The sequence below is a fragment of the Notamacropus eugenii genome, chromosome 4 (assembly GCF_028372415.1).
Source record: "Notamacropus eugenii isolate mMacEug1 chromosome 4, mMacEug1.pri_v2, whole genome shotgun sequence".
In the NCBI taxonomy this organism is placed as follows: Eukaryota; Metazoa; Chordata; class Mammalia; order Diprotodontia; family Macropodidae; genus Notamacropus; species Notamacropus eugenii.
Genome location: NC_092875.1, coordinates 188,904,500 through 188,924,130, shown reverse-complemented (window position 1 = coordinate 188,924,130; position 19,631 = coordinate 188,904,500). Strand labels below are relative to the sequence as shown.

Below are 19,631 nucleotides of genomic sequence, written 5' to 3'. Positions count from 1 at the left end.
TAAAAATATTCTCTCTTAGCCACACCCTCTTTTGTGTGTAATGAAGTAAGAATAGAACCTGGGAAAGCCATGAGAGGAAATGTAAAAAATCTGACCCTGGTGATTGGGCAGCCCATCCCTGTGGTTTTGATGGTAGGGAGCTTTGCAGTTGTAGAATAACTCTGATTCATGCTAGCGTCTGGTCCTGCCACTGCATTATCTTCAGATTAGTAATTTGTGTCATGGGAATTTTCTGCTCATCTTGTACATTTTGGTTCTATTTTTAGCCTTTTTTTTTTTTTTGGTAATAGCGACATTTAAAATCTAAACTAATCAAGAAACCTCCTCCATAGCCAGGGAAATAAATGCGAGAGGCGTGTGGGCGTCTTAGTCTCCTTTTTAACCAATGCTGTTTGCTTTTTGTTTTCTGCTGCTTCTATTGTTGTCTGTGGCTTCAGCTAGAAGGAATTTCCATTGATTTTTTTTCTTTTTGTACTAGGACATAGCTTTTGAGGTAATTAACATTATGATAGGCAGCAGACTAATCTGATTCAGGAACTGACTGCTATCTCTGACAATTATGTACTAATCATATATTTCATACCCATGCTGCTCACTTGTGCTCTGTATCCTGTCCAAATGAGACTGCCTCTGTTTTGTGTGCCCTTGGTCAGGATGACCCCCCATACCCAGAACGAATTCCCTTTCCTTTATTATTTCTCACTCTGTTGAAGTCCCTTGCCTCCTCCAAGGTCCCACTTCTGCCTCCTCTCTCTGCCTTTTCCTGTTGGCCTCAGGTGAAATTTTCTCTTTATCCTTAGATTTCTTTTCCCCTCACCCTTTGCCTAGACTTATCCTTTGTACTTTATTCCACTTTCATCTGGGGACTAGTGTGTGTGTGTGTGTGTGTGTGTGTGTGTGTGTGTGTGTGTGTGTGTGTGTGTGTGTGTGTGTGTGTGTGTGTGTGTGTGTGTATGTGTATGTGCGCCGGTGCCTGCCTTTCTGCCCTTTCTTTGTATCTGAAATGTCTGGCAAGAGTCATTGATTAATTGATTGATTGAGAAGAGGCACTACACAATTTTTCATGTTGTCTCTCTAGGACCTGGCACAGTGTTAGTACATGGTAGGCACTCAAGTAAGGCTTGTTAAATGAATGGATGTTTGTTGAAGAAACAAGGAATAAATGATTGGAAAAAACAATGCGTAAATCATCAAGCTTTTATTAAGTATTTACTGTGTTCCAGGCATGGTGCTAAGCATTGAGATACCAAGAAATGCCAAAATAGGCTCTGCCCTCAGGGATCATTAAAAAAGCAGAGGACCATACATTTATTATTATTTTTTTTACTTTCACCAATAAAATAAACTTCCCAATGTACTTACCCTTTGTCTGCTAACCTTCACACCTCAGTTAGCCCTCTTTCCACTTCTTTTCCTTTTCCTGTGTCTCTGTAGAGGAATGATTAGAAAGAAACTTAGAAAACCAAGTAGTTTGCATTTTCATATTCTGAAGCTACTGCTCTTTCTCAAGCATGACTGAGAAATATTTTTCCACTTTCCCCACCTTCTTTGTGCACAATTTTCAGTGACTTATTCAGAGCTTACTCTCTGTCTCTTTCTAGACATCTTTCTCTGTTTCTCAGTCTCTCAGTCCCTCTATCCCTCTCTCCCCTGTCTCTGTCTCTCTCCCTCTCTGTGTCTCTGGCAATCTATCTCTCTCTGTCTGTCTCTGTCTCTCTATGTGTCTATCTGTCTGTCTCTCTCTTTCTGTCTCTCTTTGTCTCTGTTTCTCCTTAACCTTTTTCAACAGTTGATGACTCACAAACTATCTCACTCTTGGTCTTCCTGCTGATAACCTTCCCTTCCTTTTCTCCTGCACACTACAGTGAGACTTCTTTCTCACACATTTTGGTTACATCAAAGAGCTTCACAGAAGTGTAATGGTTCATAATTGCCTCTCAGATCCAATTAAATTGAACACTGAGTATTCAAGGGTTCCAATAGTTATCAGCCTCCCCCTCTTTACCTAATTGTAGTCATCATCTGGCACTTCTCAGCTCCTGGTCTGCACCCCAGAAAAATAAACCTGCTTCCCCAACCACAGTTCACCACTTGAGGTCCCACCTCCAAACTTTGATTATGCCAGCGTCTCCAGTGTCCTCCTACCTCCTTTGTGACGGTTTCCCTTCTTTCCTTCCAGTTTATTGCACAGAAACTACTTAATTCATAAAAGTCTTCCTGAGATAGTGCCATTTTACTCCAGTGATTCTGATACTTCTCAGCTCCTAACTCATGAAAAGCTATAACTAAAAGTCCATATTTACATGTCTGACTATTTTTTCCAGCCACATAGGTTCTGTTTCCTCTGTTAAATGAGAAGATACTCATGGGAAAGATGCTATATCTTTTTCTGTTGTAACTCTATGTAACTTTTATAAAGTACAGTACCATGCAGGCAATAGGTGTTAATAAATGGTGAATGACTGGCTCATCTCTTCCTCTTCTCATTCCTATCCTTGGTAAAATACAGGTCAGTGTGGTTCCCCCATGGTTCTTCACTCAGTTTCCATTGTCCCTTGCTCTCCAAAGGACCTCAGCTTGTGAATTAGTTCAATTCTATATTGATGTGGTTCATCCTATTTACTTGTCAAAATTCCCAGCCAAGCATAAAAGTCTTAAATTTGAAAGAAAGGATATTATGCTGTATAGATAATAACTTTAGAGTGATGTTACAACCTGTGTTGATGAGTTTAATGAATATCTTATTTCCCTGTATTTAAAATTCTAAACCTTTTTTTCCTGCTAAGACAATTGGTTTTTTTTTTTTTCAAATCCACAGCCATTTATTAAATGTTAATTATGTACCAAGCGTTATGCTAAGTGCAGGGGATAAAAAGAATGGTAAAAATCATCCCTGCCCTCAAAGAGCTCTTCATCTAATGGAGGACACAACTGAAGGGGGTTCCCTCCCCACAAAGGCTTGACTTGTTGGTTTATTACATAGTTATGCCATTAATACAGGATGAGTAAAACATTATCCTGGGCAATATATAGTCTCAGGAATTATAAGCACCAAGGTTATTAAGGTAAAAGAATTCAGACTGTAAAAATCCATGTGGATGAGAGAATGAAGGCAGTCTCTTTATTAGGCCTGTAAAAGGAGGAAGCTGGATTCAGTGATCTTTTAAGATCTCCTCTAGCTCTGCCATCCTGTGAGTTTTGTGAGGACACAACCATCACAGAACAGGCAGTTCAGCCCCATGGGTCCCAGACACCAGGAATTCCCTTTCTCTTCTTTTCCCACTGTCTCTGAATTCTACTTTTCTCTGAAGCAGCAAATGAAAATATAAAGGGAAGCATCTGCCCTAATCTTTGTACCTTAGGAAGAAAAGAAAAGGGTGTTAGAGACAGTAATGGAGGGCAGTGCAGATTGCATTCACATAACTCTATATTCTGACTTCCTGAAATCCCTGTCCCTTGCCCATAACTTTCTTCACACAACTTTCTCCAATTATTTTCATATCTTCTCATATCTGGAGCCCTGATTCTATGCTATGAGTATCACTGTAAATAACTTTAGATGGAGCAGTCCCTATTCCCACTTAAGGAGTTGGGGATGGAAACATGCCACTGCTTTTTCAACTTGGAGTTTTCAGTAAATTTTCCCAGTTTATGAACAAACATTTATTAAATATTTACTATTTGCCAGGCAGTGTGCTAGACTCTAAGGATACAAAGACAAAGATAAACAAATCTCCTCCCTCAAGGAGCTTACATTCTTGTCTTGGAGAGAAAACACATGTCCAAGTAAACATATATACCAAATATGGACAAAATAAATGCAAGGTAGGAGTGAGCAGCTGTGGAGGCAGTGGGCTCAGGAAACACTTTGTGTAGAAGCCTGAGCAGAAACATAAAACCAGAGTAATTGAGTCATAATATAATATTAGGACGTTGTTTTACTTCAGGTACATCATGGTTTTTTGTGGCATAGCCTGGAAGGTTTTTCACCAGAATTTGATGCTTTGCTGTATCATCTCCCTCCACTCTCCAGTGTACATCAAACTTATTCATGACTCCTCCTCTTGTGCTTGTGTAATTTCTGTCCATGTCCTTCCTTAAGTCCTCCATAGCCAACCCAACCAGCCAAAAGTCCTTCCTCACAAATTCTTTGAGTGTTTTGTGGATCATAGGAACATACTAAGTCCATCTCTCTATTATCCATTCCTTCTCTATTTACTAGTCACACTAGCCCTTAATGATTTCCTTCACGTTACTTCTTGAATGCTCTTTCTATGATAATATGCATTCACAATTTAAAACAGTTAATAGCTGTCTCAGTGAGGGATTGCCCATATAGAAAAAGTGAAATAGCTATGTACTTTTAAGTGCATGTGCTAATTGCTCTAGGCTAACCAACTGTTGCTCAAGATTTGCTGCAGTGTCTAGGTAAGAATCTCTTGAAGTCAACATCCTGCCAGCATTTAAACAGGTAGTGCCAAAGACATTTATCTGAGTGCCTAAGTAGAATAAACATGCACTGATACACTAGACTGTCTTGTTTACAAAACTGTGCAAACACTACACGATTCATTTGCTTACCAACCCTTTTTTTAAGAAAAAAAGAAAACATAATACCTTAGACAGCAAAACTCTGATTGAAGCCCTATCTAATGATCACAATTTAAAATTATTTAGTTCTAAACTAATAAAGCCATGAATTAATTATCTGGCATTCTCAAATAATAAAATAATAAACCTACATGCTGTTATGAAACTATGTGGTAAAATGAGATCAGAATAGATCACACGGCATGAGAACAGGAAATATGTAAGCTGGAGGAAGGTTTGCTATAGACAGACTCCTTAAATACATTTGATACAATCTCTTGATAGGAAGGAGTATCTTTAAAATCTCATGGTAGGGAGAGGAAGGGGAGCAATAACTGTTTATTTTAATTTTTTTTTCATTTCAATACTTAATTCAGGTAAGCAGGGGATAATGTCCAGTGGTGAGTGCCCTTCCAGGCAGGAGGAGCACAGCATCTGCAGTAATCTGAGGGCAATCTGTGGGAAATCCAGACAGAAGGATGGTAGACAGCAGGTGGTAGTAGGGACCCCACCACATGGGCTTAGTCTGCATCTAGCTCCTCATTTATGTGTCTTTGATGTAGTTATCACATGAAATTTTGTGTTGTGTTTATTTTGCATGTATTGTATCTGGTACTAAATTCTATGTGGACAGGGACTGTCATGTTCCTTTTCATGTCTTCCACCCCTCTGTATGTACACTCCATATAATAGGGAAAGAAAGCATGGGGGGCTCAGGGGTAGAAGTGCAGCAGAGAGGAACATGACGTAGTACTATACTTGTGGTAAGGATACTTAGATTTAAATGCTGGCTCTGACACTAACAAGCTACGTAAATCACTTATTTGACAAGAACACAAGACCCTCAACTTCCTTGGTTACTTTTCTTGGAACATTCTACAGATCATCAATGTCCATCTAAACATTCAGCAACCAGAACTGAGCAAAATAGTTCCCTCCTCTGGAAATGGGAATCATACTTTATGTGCTGCTTCACAGAGGTACAGTGCAGAAAATGTCTTATAGTATGTAAAATATTACACATGTAAAGTTCAGTAACAATAATAATAACTTGCTGTAGTGCATCTAATTTAAGACTGCTGTGTCTGGTAACACTGTTTAAGAGCAAAGCAGATCCTCAGTACTCGAGAAAGTATATTATAACATAAGGTTTAAAGAAAAGGACTTAGGCACAGAGGAATAAAACAGACTTCTAGTTATTAGGACTGAACATGGTCATGAAGACCAAGAAAAAGGAGCCCATTTGTTCAAACCAGGATAATACAATATTGTAGAAGAACCTAGATTTATTATATAGGTTCTGCTATTTACTGTTTCCTTTGTGATCTTGGATAAGTCATGTTCCTCTCTGGGTTTTAGCTTCCATATCTGAAGAACTGATTAAATTAAATGACATCTAAAATCCATTAATAGAGCTAAGAGTGATTGACACCCTGTGGGCAGAGCGGGACAGGCAAGTAATGGTGGCATCCTGAGTTTGGGATCCTCCTAAGTACTTTGCCTGGGAGTGCATTGTTCCTGGAGCAGGATTTTGTTGAATTCTGCAGTTGGAGGATAAGAGGCCAGAACTAGAGAGAGATGTAGGGACAGGGGACCAGCCTGGTGATTTTAGCTGTGTTTTAAAGTGGGATTAAGATGCTTCTTAAACCACCCACAAAACTTGGAAAGGCTCATTTTCCAACAAGTTAATTAGTAAGCATAGAGTCTGGGTGTTATATGAAGTCTGGCATGCTGGTTGGTACATTGGGCTTTCACAGTACTCATTAACTACAGTGGGTCTATTGTAGATTGTATTAAAAGAAATCTAAATACAGCTTGACATTTGATAATCGAGATGAGAGGATTGTCTTAGCGACACTGCAGAGAGAAACAGCTACCACTGTTGCTGACTTGTTACTTAGAATGGTTTCTGTTGATGAAGGAAACACATCATGGGCATCTTTGCAAGAAAAAAAGAGAGCGAAACTAAATAGCAGATAAGGGGAAGAAAACCTTTTAACCTTTTGAACAAATGTTTTTCAGTTCAGTTTGTTCATGTTTGCTATGGGAAAGGAAAAAAACACAACAGAAGTCTAATTACTAATGCCACATTGCTTTCAGCTAGACTATTTTCAATCCTATATAATTTGTACGGCTGAAGGGGTAAACGTTTGCTTTTTCAATGTGAAGAGAAGGTGCCTTATTTGTTGCCTGGAAAAGACTGGTATCATTTAAACAAAAGAAATCATCTCCAGTGCCCAGTGGTTAGAAATTTATAATTATCGAAGAGTCACAAGCTAGCTCTGTATAATGTTGGCATTTGTAGCACGTGTTGTTGTCTTCTTGGCACTCGTTACCATTTCAGGTCCTTCTGGATATGATTCCATCACAGATGCCCATCACATTAGAGTACTGAATGGACCAAGATGTGGAATCATTACATAATTTTGTGAGAAGGAATCTCTATAGAATTCATAGACTATGCACAAGGAACTGGCATGAGATGATGTACCACCTCTATGGTAACACTGACTGTGCCACAGTGGCTCAGATGCCAAGTGAAATCTTGTCTGCCCTTTAGCAGTAGCAGAGGATTGATGATAGTATAAGAAGGAGAATCCCTCATACTGTAAAATAATAATAGCTACCACTTATGTAGCATGTTAAAATTTACAAAGTGTTTTGAATGTTATCTAATTTGACTTCCACAATAGCCCTGTGAGTTGTGTTATTATTGTCTCCATTTTACAGATAAGAAAACTGAGGCTGAGAGAGATTAAATAACTTGCCCAGGTTCATGCAGCTAAGTAAGTACCTGAGGTTGGATTTGAACTAAGATCTTCTTGACTTCCAAGTCCAACATTCTGTCCACTGTATATTATCTGGCTGGCTCTACTGGCAGATACTCACTGCTGAACTCATCTCTTAGTTCTGAGAAGCAGCTACCACAAAGGTGCAGAGATCACATCATTAATAAACCACACCAATCTATCAAAAACTCAGCGGATGCACTGAAAAGAAGTCAAAAGATTCAGATGATCATCTCTATGGTCCAGATATCAAAATGTTTGGCATCATGTAGGGAAGACACCTACATGAATGGAAATTGTTGCCATGTTATTCCTATGTTTAAGTGCCATAGAGCCCCAGCTTCTGCAGCCTTTCTTGGTTTTTATTGTAATATTTTAATGAATCCAGGATTTCATCAGCCTGAAACTCATTGATGCCTTTTTGTCTTATGCTATTTTTGTCCACCTTCTGCTATAAATCCTTCATAGAAGACATATCCAATATACTAAAGAGCTTTCCTTAGGTCAAGGGTTCTTACCTGGTGTTCATGAACTGTTTTTTATATTTTTGTTAATATTTCAATATAATTAATTTCCATTTAAGCCTATGTGTTTTGTTTTGTGCATTTAAAAACATCCTGAAAAGGTGTCCATAGGCTTCACCAGACTGCCACAGGGGTCAATAACACAAAACAAGATTAAAACTTCTATATCAGGTCTCTTTTTTTAGCTTTCCAGGGGATAGCAGGGTAACACTTGAGTAATCCATCTGCTATCCCTGACTCTCACTACATGACCATGGATCCCCTTTCCTAGTTGGGCATTCCTTGATAATATCTTTTAGAACACTTCTTGTATACATGTGTCATTGTTGACAGTATGCTTCATCTTACAGCCACTGTGTATCTACTGCAGCTCACAAATTGTCATTCAAAATTGTTGCCCACAATTTTGGATTCTAAGAGGTCATAGTGTTCTGTGACCCACAGCTAATACTGAGAGAATATTAGTAGTAAAATGGTGGGGTTCTGGGGGTAGGGAATGGCTTGGAGTTGCTGAAAACATCACCCAACTTCCCAAATGTAGTCTAGCCCACTTTCTTCCTTTGATTCAGATTCTGAACCCATCTCCTGGCCTCTCTGCAGTACCTTTCCAAAAGAGAAGAATAAGTAGACTTACTCACGGGCGTACTCATCACTCCATGAGAAACAGTATGGTGTAAGAGAAATTTTACTGAAGTTAAGATTATGAGAGTCACATTGGAATCACCAGTGTTTGAATACCCTCCTCTGACAATGTGACAGTATGTATAGCACCTATAATAACACCTTCTCAAACATGAGACACTGGAGTGTTTACCTCAATGTTCAGTGAACCATGTGGGTTCACATCTGCTTACAATAGCTTACAAGCCCACACCAGTGTCTTTATTTTTTTCTAGTCAGAAGACAAAATTTGTTCAAATATACTTAATGAAATAGTATACTAAGAAGTTTTGCATCCTTTAAACTAAGGAGCACCCTCTCTCAAATATATACACTGTGGGTGGGTAGGATGAACATGTATAAGAATCATGCATGAGGATCAAAGATAGATTTGGAAGAACCACACATAACCTCCCAACTTCAGGCCCCCTAATGTCTTCTTGTAATGTCATCATGCTACTATTTCTGATCTTGCTTGTCACGATTTCACTGCTGGATGGGTTGCTTCACTAGGTTCATTGAGCCTGCTGCCCATGGGATTTCTTCTAGGCACTTTGCTTGCCACTGGCGCATTGCTTTGCTGGTCTTTCGGGGCGTCGATCACTGCTTTTCTCTTTTGGACTCATTTTTAGGGTCAGTCAAGCCGTCTCAACCTCAGTATGTCATAGGTTCATAGCTTTAGGGTATAGTGACTAAAAAGTCTTCCTGATAAGAGCAGGCAGACAGTTCTTTAGTTAGCCGCTATATCCTTCTGACAACCACCACTGTAGAAATCCCTCACAGCAAAGATTTGGGCTTTCCTTTTCCATCCCGTGTCTGAACTAGAGATCAAAGTCTGCTGTTAAAGATAACTCTCTAGCTCAGGGTCCCTATGTGCTTATATACTGCCAAGATCTGGCTTAGCTGCAAATGAATTTGAGCCTGAACAAAAGATAGGCTGGAGGCAAGGTCACTGTTCTATTCCCATGTAGCCCAGAGTTCCTACCTTTATTATGCATGTCTATCAGCCACTCAGCCTAATTACTTCTTTGACCAGTATGGCCAATGAAAACTGTACTTTCTGTTAATATGACAATTGGCAAGTCTCTAACTTCAAGGTAGGCAAATCACTTAAGCCTTAGTTTTCTCATCTGCAAATTAATAATTCCTGTAATACTAACCTGATAAGGTTGTTGTGAAGATGAAATATGATGTGCAGAACACGTTGCAAAACTTTAGTTATCGTCCTTGTCACTGTGATCTTGTACTTCACATCTTTTTGATATAGTTCAGATAGAAAGACTTCAAGGGGAAGTTGCTATCCTGCTATCATTCTTCTGTACTTAAAGTTCTGCAGACGTTTGTACAGTTAGAAAGAACTGAATGAAAATATTTGGCATATAAGCTCTTCTTCTGAAGACATTTCTAGGAAAACATCAGTGGCAGAGAGGATGACAGGGATAATATGTACTTAGCTTCATTAACTACACGAATTTACTTTCTTTTAGTGGGTATCTAAATTTTGAAAGCTTTTTTAAAAGATTAATAGTTTATAAATTATTATAAGTATTTTGCATGTGTTAAAAACATTACTCTTAAATCTTTATGGATCCATATTCTGTCAAGGTGGTTATGGGTCATAATTCTGTCTGCAAAGATGCCCTAGTTCCAGTACAATTCATTTGTCACTTGAGAATCTATAATTGAAGTACAAAGATATATCAGTTGTTTCTATTAGGTACTGACTTAAGTGTAGACTTGAATATAGACTGCTCAGAAGCATGTTTTATGTATGTGTTTAACTCATGGGCAGTTAGGTGATGTAGCAGATAGAGTACCAGTCTTGGAGTCAGGAAGACTCCTTTTCCTGAGTTCAAATCCAGCATCAGACACTTACTAGCTGTGTGACCTTGGGTTACTCACTTACAGTTTCCTCATCTATAAAACAATATGGAGAAGGAAACCACTCCAGTACCTTTGCCAAGAAAACCCCCAATGTGGTCACAAAGAGTTGGACAAAACTGAAATGACTGAACAAAAACAATAAATTAGGTTATGAGCTATTGGTATGTGAGTCTATCCATTTCATTGTGTCTTCCTAGGTATGTATGGTAGATGCGAAACTCTTGCAATGTCAGTGACATTTGGCTGAATTTCTATCATTTCATTGCATAATCTGCTCATATTAAAAATTACTGGCTCCTTAAGGATAACCTTTCTGCAATTTCTAGTGACCTCATTCTGAATTGATATTATACATGCTGCCATTTCTATACTCATATCAGCATGATTAAGCCATTTGTTTAGTACTTTTTCTTTAAAAAAAGATTGAAAATAAAAACTTTAACATGATAGTTCTGTCCTCATTCTTCTTATCTTTGTCCCCTTCTGAACTTCCTTCTGGTCCCTACTGTGCATTTTTAAAAATATATATATTTCATTAATTCTCTTTATTTTTTTGGCATCACTATCACCACTCCCCTCCACCTCCAAAAAAGAAAATTCCCTCTCTTTGTAACAAGTGTAGGCAGGCTAAACAAATCCACACACTGATTGCCTGAAAATGTGTCTCACTCTATACTTCTAGTCTGTTTCATGCTTTTTCATCAACAGATGGTTGGTTGAGTTTGTGAAATGTTACCTATGGAGTTTGCCTGTTGGTTCCACTTCTGTACCTTAGCTGTTACATAAGCTCAAGTGTGGAGATAAACCATATTTGGCTACAGTCAGCAGATCCAGTAGCATGTACCTCATATCATCATTTACTCTTGCTGTGTGAAGTAAGATCTATTTTGTTCCAAAAAACTTTTGAATATTTTTAAACTAGTTTTATTATGTGTTGTAAGAACAAGTACCAATCTTCCATTTCCTCCTCTCTTTTTGGAGTGGGAGGTTGAGAGTGTTTCTCTCTCTATAACAGTCTTAGGAGATGGGTGCCTATGTTTGTCAACATGGTATTTGTTTTTGTTTGCATAACTTCTAGATCTATTGGTATCCATTTTATCATGTCAAAAGTATGCATTAAGCTGTCACTCATCATATAGCTGAATATAAACTTTGTTTTGCATTTGATCAAGCTTGTGTTTTTGTTGTGCTGGACTTCTTTCTGCCATATAGATGATCAGGAAGTTTTTATACCTGTGATGATGAGGATAATTGTCTTCATAATCCTTATCATCATGCTGTGAACTAGACAGGACATTTTCTTCATAAACGTGGTTTTTTTCTTGTATGGATTGGTAGGCTGCTCTCTTGTGAATCATTATGGATCTCATGGAGAAAGCCATTGGTGGCAGAGTCAATAGAGCACTGAACTTCGAGTCAGGAAGATCTAAGTTCAAATCTAGCCTCAAACACTTACTAGCTGTGTGACTGTAGACAAACCATGTAACCTCTATTTGCCTCAATTTAGTCAACTCTGTAATGGGGATAGTAATAGCACCTACCTCTCAGGGTAGTTGAGAGGATCAAATGAGATAATATTTGCAAAGCACTTAACATAGTGCTTTGGCATGTAATAGGTACTATATAAATGTTACTAATATTAACTTGGGTAAATCACTTGACCACTATTTGCCTCAGTTTCCTCAACTGTAAAATGGGGATAGATATAGCACCTACCTCCCAGTGTTCTTGTGAGGATCAAATGAGATAATATTTGTAAAGCCCTTGGCACAATGCTTGGCACATAGTAGACCATTTAAGTGCTGGGGTGTTTTTGTTTTTCTAGGACATGATGCAAATTCACACAATGTCATCCAAAAAAAAGAAGTGAGCATGACTGTATTTATTAATGAATACTGTGCCTTCTTAAAATTCTCATGAGAGACTCCTTGTTGCAGAATAGCCTTTAAAACTATGTTTTGTTGCTGTACCAAGTCAAATTCCTTTTTGTAATCAAGTCAGTACAAAGAGAGCTTATATTCTCACCTACAGTATTCACAGGTATCTTGGAAGATTTCTCACTAATAATCTCCCTTTTTATTTTTAGAAAGTTTAATTACATTTTATATTGGGTACAATAAGTGTTAGGGAAATGGAATTACCAGCAGGTACAATCTAGGTTGACAGAGAACAAGCTGGCAATTCCAAATCAGTTTATCTGTAAGGGAACTCTCCATAGGAGATTTGTACAATCCACGTCACCCTTAGACCAATCTCTACAAGAGCTGGGTGGGCTTTTAGAACCTAGTTACAGATTGGCAAAGAATTAAAATTTCTGTGGCTTTTGGCTAAATAATGACATTCCTGGAAAGTGGGCAGGCAGAACAAAATAGAGTTTAAGTGATAGAACATTGCAAACGGTTTTCTGTTAGCATTACAGCTGCAGGTGCAGAAATTATCCTTGGCTTCTCCTGTGTTGTCTCAAAAAATAGCACCAGGCATTTTGAAGAAAATGCCTGAACACAAAAGAACCTGTAAAATGAAGTACTAATCATATGATCCAGGTTCACAAGGAGAGAGGGTTCTTTTAACCTAGGCCATAGTCACATTGTCAGATTTGTTTTATTCCGACTTGTCAGAACTCTTCTCACTGAATTCTACAAAGAACTCAGAAATCCTGTCATTAAAATAAAACCTGGTAAAATAAAGTCGCTATGTACATTAATGTTTATATGTATTAGTTTTGAACAAAATGTTTGTATCTCTGGTATCCATAAGAAGAAAGTCACTAGCATGTTTGGGTGTGAGCTTGTGTGGTCGATTTTTCTAGATGACATGAGTAAGAGGAACACAGGATGACAAGTATGAATAGGTTGCCATTTGCAGCATCAAGGGAAATATAGTGATAAAATCACAGACTCAATGGGATAGCATAGTTTACATTTGCATGCATGTTTGTATATTCGTTTTGCAGATTTTCTACTCCTAAGGATTGTTGTTGTTGAGTCATTTCAGTCGTATCTGACTCTTTATGACCCCATTTGGAGTTTTCTTGGCAAGTTTTCTTGGACTGGTTTGCCATTTCCTTCTCTAGCTCATTTTACAAATGAGGAAACCAAAGCAAACAGGGTTAAATGACTTACCCAGGGTCACACAATTAGTACATATCTGAGGCTGGTCCTGAATTCAGGAAAATTAATCTTCTTAACTTCAGTCCCAGTGCCCTATCCACTTCACCATCTAGCTGCCCTACTCCTTAGGAGACTAAAGAGGTTTTCATATTTGCAAAACATGAAATCCCTGAGAGATCCATTGTTTAATTGTTCAGGGTCTTTGTTGAATATAATTTACATACAATAACTTCCCAACCATACGCATCAACACTCTAAACAACCCCTTGGGGAAATACAAGAAGATTGAAAGATACAGGAGAGAAGTATAGAAGAATTTTCCCTTCTTTTATTCTGATTCAAGTCACTGTTTGTCCTTTGTTCTCAAAGAGTACCATGACATAAGAAAGGAGAAGCCACGACTTGTGAGTAAATTGGACTTGAGTGAGGGAGGGCTGTGCAAAGTCACCAGCCTCTGCGTTCTCTCTTCTGGTGCCATATGGGTCCAGTGGTAAGATATAGGTCAAGACAACTGGAGATGGGATGCAATGGGAAGCCTTGACCTTTTAGACCTAAAGTCTTTCCCAGGTCTCAGTTTATCTGAGGCAACACCCATTCAGTGATTAAGGCTAGGTAAAAATCAAGCAAAGAATGACTTCTTTTACTTAGTCAAGAAAAATAAAGTCAAGTCTGGGAGGGGAAGGACCCTCAGGGTTAATGGCCAAGAGGGAAACAGTTGTTATTTACACTCACTCTGAACCATCAAGATCCAAATAATGATGAAGGGATTCAAATCAATAAACATATATTAAGCACCTACTATGTACCTGCTGAGAACACCAAGAAGAATAATAGCTCACTCCCTTATGATCAAGGAGCATGTAGACAAAAGGGATAATGACAGTTTAAACTAAAAGCCCCTTAATGTCGGTATTCCTTTCAGTGATGCACATCAAACCCTATCCAATCCTCTACCTCTCTGATGCTGACCCACATTCTTCTGGGTTGGAAGTCTTCCTTCTAGGTCTTGGACAGTGCTCCAGCTGACTGTCTGGTTTCCTTTGCATAGTTAGCCCTTTTCTTTTCCAAGCTTATATTTCCCAGGCAGTGTCTTTTATGCTACTTCTTGCACATAGACCAGAATTCATAATGTGCTAGTTATTATTATTGTTAAATTATTGAAATATGTAAAATTATTACATAAAATGATCATATCAAACAATAATAGTAACAGTGTTTATATAGCACTTCAAGGTTGGCAAAGCACTTTACAAATATCATCTCATTTGGTCCTGGGAGGTAGGTATTTTACAGATGAGGAAACCTAGGCAGAGAAAACGTTAAGGAACATACAGCTAAAAATGTCCAAGGTAGGATTTGAACTTAGTTCTTTGTGATTCCAGGACCAATGTTCTATCTGCTTTGCTGCCTTAGTTATACTCACCATTGCCACAATCGCTTGTATTGTTGATTGATTGGCTATTCTTTCATGATCCACAACCTTATACCTTCATCAGGTAGCTTGAATGAGAAGCTGTGAGTTAGAAAAATAGGGATGGGCACGTGTAGAGTTGCCTTTTTCCTTATTCACTTACATATCCCACTGTAGCCAGTCTGCAAGTAACATTCTGCATATGACACATTGGGAAGCAGAGGAAGAGTAATGATCATAGAAGAACAGAGTGATTTGAGTTAATCAGCAAATACTTACTGAGCTCCACTTGTGTGCAGGACATCGTGTTATACACTGAGGGATTCAGAGAAACTTAATTCCCCTTCTGTCCAAGAGATCACAGTCTAGATGCTGTGGACATGCTTACGAAAAAGAGAAATACTTTTGAGATAGTGTTGGATAAGCTTAATGGAAGATTTAAAGAAATAAGTACTCTAAGGATACAGGGAGAAGGAAGTTAAGTGATGTTCTCAGAATCACAAAAGCATAAGATTATAGAGCCAGAAGGGGACCTTAGAGGTCCCTTCGTTTTACAAATGAGAGGAAAGAGAGACTCGGGGTTATCAAAACAACTTTTTTCTAGTGGTTCCCCATGCCTGAAACACTTTCCTTCCTCAGCCACACCTACTGACTTCCCTGGGTCCCATTCAATTCCAACTAAAATCCCATTTTATACTAGACACTTTCTCCAACCCCTCTCTGCATTCTAGTGCTTCTGTTCTGTTAATTATTTACTATTTATCTACATATAGCTCCTTATACACGCACGCACACATGCACACGCACGCACACATGCACACGCACGCATGCACACACTGTTTGCTCGTTGTCTATTTCGTTAGATTGTAAGCTACTTGAGGTCAGAGACTGTCTTTTGCCTCTTTATGTATCTCTAGCAGTTGGCACAGTGCCTGGCACATTGTAGGCACTTGATAAATGTTTATTGATTGGTTAATTGAAATAAGAAACCATGGATTTGAACCCAAGAGCTCCAGATTCAAAAACCCAACAATATTTTCACTGCATGATCCTTCTTTGTATTTTCCTTGTAGAGAACCCCAGCTAATGGTAACCAGAATAGAATCTCAAGGCTCTTCCTAAGATCGGGATGAGGGGGGATGTGTGAGTAAGGTAAGAAAGTGAGGGGGTGACAACCAATGAGTCATGTGATCTTAGGCTCATCATTTAACTTCTTTAAAATGGGAATTGATATAGCTTGTTCTGTCTGCTTTGCCAGTCGATATGAGAAAAGTGTTTTGCCAGCCTCAAGTTGTTATATGATTGTGAGCTAATGAGGAGATTGGGCTAGATCAGGGGTGGGGAACCTGCAGCCTCGAGGACACCCTCTAGGTCTCCGGGTGCAGCCTTTTGACTGAATTCAAGTTTTATAGAACAAATACTTTTATTAAGGGGATTTCTTCTGTGAAGTTTGGATTCAGTCAAAGAGCTGCACTTGAGGACCTAGAGGACCACATGTGGCCTAGAGGTCACAGGTTTCCTACCCTTGGACTAGATGGTGTCTGGGTTCTTTCTGGTTCTAAAGCTCTGTAAGTCCATGAAACTGCCAGATGTACAGAGGAGAAATATTTTATTGTATCTCTTTCTGAAAAGTATTCCCTTCCGTTCTTCTTCCTATTTCTTACCCCAAAGTAGTCCCTTTCACCAGAAGGACTGAACACTCATTATCTGCAAGCTAGAATTCAAACGATCAAGACAGAGTCCCACTGAAAGAGACAGAGTGTGCGTCGGTGAGTCACTGTTTTCCTCTAACCAGCGCTCTGGCTCTGTCTGCTGCAGTTAATGCCCAGCCAACACCATGGGAGTTGCTTAGGCTTTCAAAGAGTCTGCCTCATGGCAGCTTTAAAAACGTGTTTGCCAGCTTACCATTGGCAAACATTATTTTTTCCTGGGCTTTTAGCCAAGGAGGACAGACTGACAGATAGACACAGTAGGAAGCATATGCTTTTCTTTTCTGTCCTTTCCAGCCAGATTCCTGGAGGGCCTTCATCCCAAAAAGACCTGGGCCGAGCAGGCCTACTTGTTAGAGTAGAGTGCGTGTCACTTCCTGTTCTTGATGGTGGAAACTGGGTTGTCCTTGGGGTTTACATTTAAACTTTTCAAAAACCATTTATGTTCTGGAAAACTTTTCAAACCGTGGTGGGAGCAGAGAACCTTTCCCAAGATAGGAAGAAAAGATTGGGAATACATATGTGTGTGTACGTATATTTGAGTGTGTATATATGTGTATATGTATGTATGTATGTACATACATACATATACACATATATACACATACATCTAAATATATGTGTATGTATGTATATTTATACACACACACATACATACACATACATACACACATCTTCCTGAAGTACATATGTTTTACACACAGGACCCTATCCTAGATTTCCTATTCCATTTACCATGAAAATATATTTTCCTCAGAGCAAGTTTTGCCACAAACCATACCCTATAACCCAAAAATCATATATATCTATCCAGTGTCACTATATCTTCTTTTTTCCCCAAAGTGGTAAATTGTACTATGACTGGGAATGTAGTATCTTTCTTAGTTTTCCTTAATATGCTGAACCTTGTAAAAATTTGTCAGTCTAACAAAGATCTGCTTTACAAGGATTTTTCTTGTTCTATTAGATGAGCTAAGTATTAGATAGTATTTTTCTGGTTTAGACTATCTTTTATTCATCAGGAAGTTTCTTTGGGGAATTGAAAGACTTCAATATCTTTTCATTTTATCCTTCAGCCTCAAAAACTATGGGAGGTGGGTTTTTTGAGGGTAGCACTGGACTTTTCAAAAGTATTCAAGCCATTTTATATGTTACATGCAAAGTGCCAACTCTCGATAATGATAAATCTTTCAACAAACAAAGAATTTGCTTATTAAATGAACTTAGGAGAGGTGTGATATGTATGCAGCTAGAGTTGATAGTTGCTGATTTTTACTTTTACCAGTTTTGTAAGGACAATATTACATGTTTCTTATTGATCTTCAAAATTTACATTAACCAGAAATGGTTGATGCACATTAAAACATGTTAACATGTTAACAAGCCAGAATTTGGACTTTGTATTAATAAGTACACACCTAGAGCCAAATAGACCACATCACACATATAAATGAGAATATCATTGGAAATGACTATATCTTCCTGCTTTACAATTTTAGAAAATTTTGAAGAAAGTCCTTTTAAAAAAAATCAGAATACAAGCTCTTTTATTCCATCCATGTGCAATGTGATGTTTTGTTCCAGTTTTCTAGACCTGAAGGATTATGAGTATTTATTGTTTATGGAGATCCCACAGAAAATACTTAGTCGACATCTAGTCTAGAAGTCATTGTGAAAAATGAGGCTCTTTCTCAGTTTTTTCCCCTGAATTTCCACTGAACTTCATTGTGAATTTGCAGCATGGGTGCTTGTTAAGCCTTGCTGAAATAACGTATCACCAAATGTCATTTTTCAGCATGACGATATATTTATGAATGACTAACTAATTATCCTTTAGCTTCAATAATGTCCTTAAAAAACAAGAGCTTAACAATATACCATCAGGAGCTCTTAGGCCAAATGCCATTTCTGTGAGTAGAATGACATGCACAAATATTTTCTGTCTGTGATTCAATCTGTGAATACTAATAGATAATGTTTCCCTTTCTTGTCTCTGACATGTTTTACATGAATTCTGCTTGAAAAAATCAGTATCTTTATTTGCTGAGAGTTTGCATATTGTTCATTTTATATTCTTGGTACCCCTAAGCCTCTACAATGAATAGAGGTGAAATGATCAGCATATTTATAGCTGTAGCACTCAGTAACTGAGACAAATTAGTTATAAACAGAAGTATAAATTCGAAGGATACCTAAATGGTGCAGTGGATAGACCTCTAGGTCTATCGTCAGGAAAATCTGAGTTCAAATCTGGGCTCAGACAATTAGTAGCTATGTGATCCTGGGCAAGTCACTTAACCCTGCTTGCCTCAGTTCCTCATCTGTAAAATGAGATGGAGAAGTATATGGCAAACCACTCCAGTATCTTTGCCACAAAAATCCCAAATGGGATCTTGGAGAGTCAGATGTGACCGGAAAACAACTAAACAACAAATAAATTCCAAATTACTAACCTGCACACTGAAATCATTATTCAGTTCTATAATAAGCTGCAGCTGATATGTAAATATTACGGGTTTGTGAGACTTCTGAAAGACACAGTAAATGCCCACTGCACAGATGAGGGGAAAAATGTCAAAGCCTCAAGAGGTTTAGCCCAGAGTTATCTGATATGTTTTCCACTGGGCAGAAACAGTAATATTCAGTAGGGAAAGATATAGCCAGTTTGGAGGGGTTGTTTTTAATTATTTCTTTCAGGGGGTTTCCTGTTTAAAGTCTATTAAATGTGTTAAAACCCACTTTCACACCTATAGTAAGAGAATTTCAGGCTTTACCCTTTGGATCGATCCATATGATGCTCCATATTATTCATAAAACACATTGTCTAAAGTGTTTATGCACATTATAGCTTCCTTGTCTCCTTTCCGGTCTTTCAAGTACAGCTGGCAATGTGGTGGCTTTTGCTTTGTTTTTTAGGAATTCTTTGATAGGTCATAATCCTCTAGCACTTATGG

General features: G+C 38.3%; 1 protein-coding gene across 13 annotated transcripts in view; it reads left to right on the top strand.

Annotated features, from left to right (window-relative positions):
• Window positions 1-19,631, top strand: part of ATXN1 (ataxin 1) — a 516,919-nt gene that overhangs the window by 345,877 nt on the left and 151,411 nt on the right. The window contains exon 8 of one of the 13 annotated variants that reach the window (XM_072603905.1): window positions 7,321-7,376. The exons of the other annotated variants lie outside the window; for them this stretch is intronic. The gene's annotated coding sequence lies outside the window, so the exon portion shown is untranslated. The remainder of the gene's footprint in view (window positions 1-7,320; window positions 7,377-19,631) is intronic. 13 annotated transcript variants of the gene reach the window in all.